Source organism: Penaeus monodon, chromosome 9 (genome assembly GCF_015228065.2).
Source record: "Penaeus monodon isolate SGIC_2016 chromosome 9, NSTDA_Pmon_1, whole genome shotgun sequence".
Classification (NCBI taxonomy): Eukaryota; Metazoa; Arthropoda; class Malacostraca; order Decapoda; family Penaeidae; genus Penaeus; species Penaeus monodon.
In genome coordinates this window covers 40,486,444-40,490,273 of record NC_051394.1, presented here as the reverse complement: position 1 = coordinate 40,490,273, position 3,830 = coordinate 40,486,444, and positions in this window count along the sequence as shown.

Below are 3,830 nucleotides of genomic sequence, written 5' to 3'. Positions count from 1 at the left end.
AACAGAGAATAGAGCTGCCATGGTGAAAATGGATATCAAAAAGGGACCTGTCGTAGACAGAGCGCACACACACACACATATATATATATATTATCTATCTATATATATATTATCTATCTATCTATGTGTGTGTGTGTGTGTGTGTGTGTGTGTGTGTGTGTGTGTGTGTGCGTGTATGTGTGTGTGTGTGTGTGTGTGCGTGTGTGTGTGTGTGTGTGTAAATAAGGGTAAGAAAAAATCCAGAAACATTGAAATGAAAATTTAAACGGAAAATAATTCTTTGTTAATCTTACTCATAAGTGTTCTTTTACACGATGAGTTTCTTGGGATCCTATAATCCTTACTAGGGATTATGGAATCATCTAAACGGATATTTCAAACCATGGCATTTTACACTGACATTTATTCACAAACTCTTACTGACATAATAACAGAGTGCTTTTGTATAACAAAGATAACGACACAAAAAAAACAAACGAAAGAAGGAAAAGAAGACACAAAAGAGGGAGAAGAGAGAGAAGAATTTAAAAGCGCCTCTCTTTCTCTCTCCAGCAACATGCGCGCCGCATCTGAGACTGCCGGCTTATCAACTTGTGCTGGAGCGCTGAACGACCCATTACTGTCGTGGAGGAAACACCATTAGCGTATTGGGGTCGTACGACACGGGCACGACTCGGGAACCAAAAGAGCGACCACAGGTAGACAGAACCAGGTAAGATGTTCAGATGCAGAAAGATGAAGATTTTCGTAAGATGGCGCGGATGGTTAAGGATCATACCTGGAACGTAATAAATATTTATTGTAAATATACGTAAAAAAATATTTTGTAAGGCTTTCTGTCGAGGGGAAGCCCGAAAAAATCCATCCACCCAAGCGGCGGAGGCGGCTTAGGGCCGAAAGAAGCGAGGGGAGGGGCGTTCACTTCACCTGGGTGGAGACACTGTCCATGCCCCAGTACACATCCCTTATGAAAATGGGCCTGGTTTGTGTTTTTCTTGACATAGTAAAACAAAGTAAAATACAATAAAAAGCAAAAGCCACACAGGAAAGTAAAAATATAAATACGATAAAAAAAAAAGGGATAAAGCTCGTTAGAGGGAACGGATACATAAAATTGCTTAAGTTAGGGCATCTCTGGCTGGTGCTGGCCAATATAAACTTCGTAAAACTTTGCGTAAAAAATGCCAGTCCAGCAATATTCTAATGGCATGTTAAAAATGGCAAACACAACCTTGTTCTTGTGCTCCCAGCGACGCCACAGTATAGGTAATCCAGGGTACACACAAAACAACCGAGTCAGAGACAAATCCCCATATGGGTTTATTTTCATGACGGTTTAGATACACATCGCACGTCATCGTGGCAACAGTTATTTTAACAAATATTTATACAAAATGAATATGAAAATTCTTAACAGTTTAACAACTAATAGAAGCAAAGATTAAAAATAACAAGGAAAAGATTAAGCTTACAATAAACATTAAAACTGAACGGTAAAAAACCAAACACAGTAAGAAAAGTGAATAAAACAGCCTACCATCTAATATGTAAAAAATAACTCAAATAAGTAAAATCGGTCAAGTGATACATGGAATATCATAGTAGTCCTCTGAGCCTCCAATACTAATATTGTAACTTATTGTAAATTATATGAGATGGTGACGTGGCAGCCGAGATAAAAACAGGAAAACAAAATTAAATATTTAGAGCTATAAAACCAATTACGTAAGTTAGATAAATATAGTAAATAAAAATTGAGATTTAAGCAATTTAAATATAAAAGAATACCAAAGAAACTTTTAAAACATTTGAAATAAACGGGGGGGGGGGGGGGATTCGGTTGTTAAAATCCTAGAAAACCTTTAATCATAGATAAAAGTAAATGCATGGGTAAAGAAAAGAAAACATTAGATCCCCCTCAAAAAAATAAGACCTTACTAGTAAAAAGGGGCGATAAAACTCGCAAATAACTACATTCATTAAGGCTTATCGCCAACCTACGGGGTGAGATTTCGAAGCTCAAGAGGAAACTCGGGAAAGGGACAATTGTAAGTTTTATTTACACATTTGTTTAAACAATACATGGTTGGCAGTATTCACAGTGTCGGTAGTTGTGTGGGCGGGAATCATCTCCAGGTGTTTGAGCCCGCCAGCTGGATTACCCAGGTTCGGTTCGGGGTTCGGATTTCAGGATTCAGGATTCGGGATTCAGGTGTCAGGGGTGTCGAGGGGACAGGTAGGGTTATTAGGGTAGGGGATGGGTTAGTAGGTGTGAGCGACGAAAGATCAAGAAAGGCACGAAAGGAGAGAAATTAAGGGAGCCGAAGATGGAGAGAAAGAAATGAGTAAGGTCACACGGGGAATAGAAAAAGTAGGAAAGCGAGGAGAGTAGTAGGGAGAAGGAAAAACAGAAAGAAAAACGTAAATCGACGAAGTAGAAGAGAAGAGAGAGAAATGAGCGAAAGGACGTGAATAGAATGAGAGAAAAACGAGAGAAAGTATGTAGATAGCATACGAGAAAACGAGACCAGCCATGTAGAAAGGGAAGGTGGAAATTTAAAGAAAGGGAAACGAAAGAGGTGAGCGAAGTAGTGAGAAGCAAGAAGAACTAGAGTATTAGGAGAGAAGGAAGGATAGGCGACGAGGGTATAAAAGGGAAGGTAGGGGATACTAAGGGAAAACAAGGGTGAGAGGATAAGGGGGAGAGGGGTTTGCAGTCCAGGATGGGGGAGGGGGGGGGAAGGTCGGAGAGAACCTCACCAACCCTCAATGCCATGGGGTCGGAGCGTCAGCGGAGACGACCTGGAAGCAAAGAAAAGGAAGGACTGAGACGATTACATGCCTTTAAAGCAAGTGTATGTGGAGCTGACGTCTTACACAAGCTGCCCAAACCATACAACCACAAGGTAACAAATATGAGCACCAGAAAACGGTCAATATAGTCAAATATATCAAAACTTAATACTAACATATCCACAATATAAACAGTTATACAAATATAATACAAGTCCAAACGAAGACAACACTTACAATTTCAGTACTCAGTAGCTTGCTAAATTTATGCCTTAGTAACTCCTCTGTCCATGCTTTAGTTGATTTCTTGCTAAGATAACTTTCGAAAGGTAATGCCTCTCGAAACACTAAGCACTTGATCGAAATATTACTAATAATGGCAACATTCACTAGCACTGTCATGTTCTCGAAATAGGACAACGCGATCGCAACCAATACCTTGCTTTAGGACGTGCTCTGTGTGGGGCTAACATTGCTGAGAGTCACGCATCTGTACAAATAGGCGTATTACCGACAGTTTCGCAGTGCAACTCCTGCAAGCCTAGGAACTGATAAACTTAAGGCTAATCTTGGAAATAGTCAGTCGCATATCATCAGCGATACCTTGCTTCTCTGCTGCTCAAAGTAGCTATGGCTATTGAGGGGGCGATAACATTGCACCTTAAAATCCAAGTCGCTCTCTCACTAATGTTCTTCCAAAGTCTGGAAATATGAATAATCCCACGTCATCTCAAGGTCGTGCTCGAGTCTGTAGAGATCTTCGACAGGATATCTTGTCAACCCTGGCACCAATCCCGTTACCAGACTGTTCATCTAGACCCAGGCTCCATGATGATCAGAAAAATTCGCATTCTGGTGCGGATATCCTTAGAAGATATACTAATCCCCTTTCCATCCCTGTACTCGAGTTTCAGAGACCCACGTCATCTTGCTGTGGAGTACCAACATTCCTTTCTTTCAGCTAGTCTCACCCCCCGTCGCCGCTGCGGGCATAACCGTTTCTTCCTTTCAGCTACGTCGTCGCCGCTTGCGGGCAC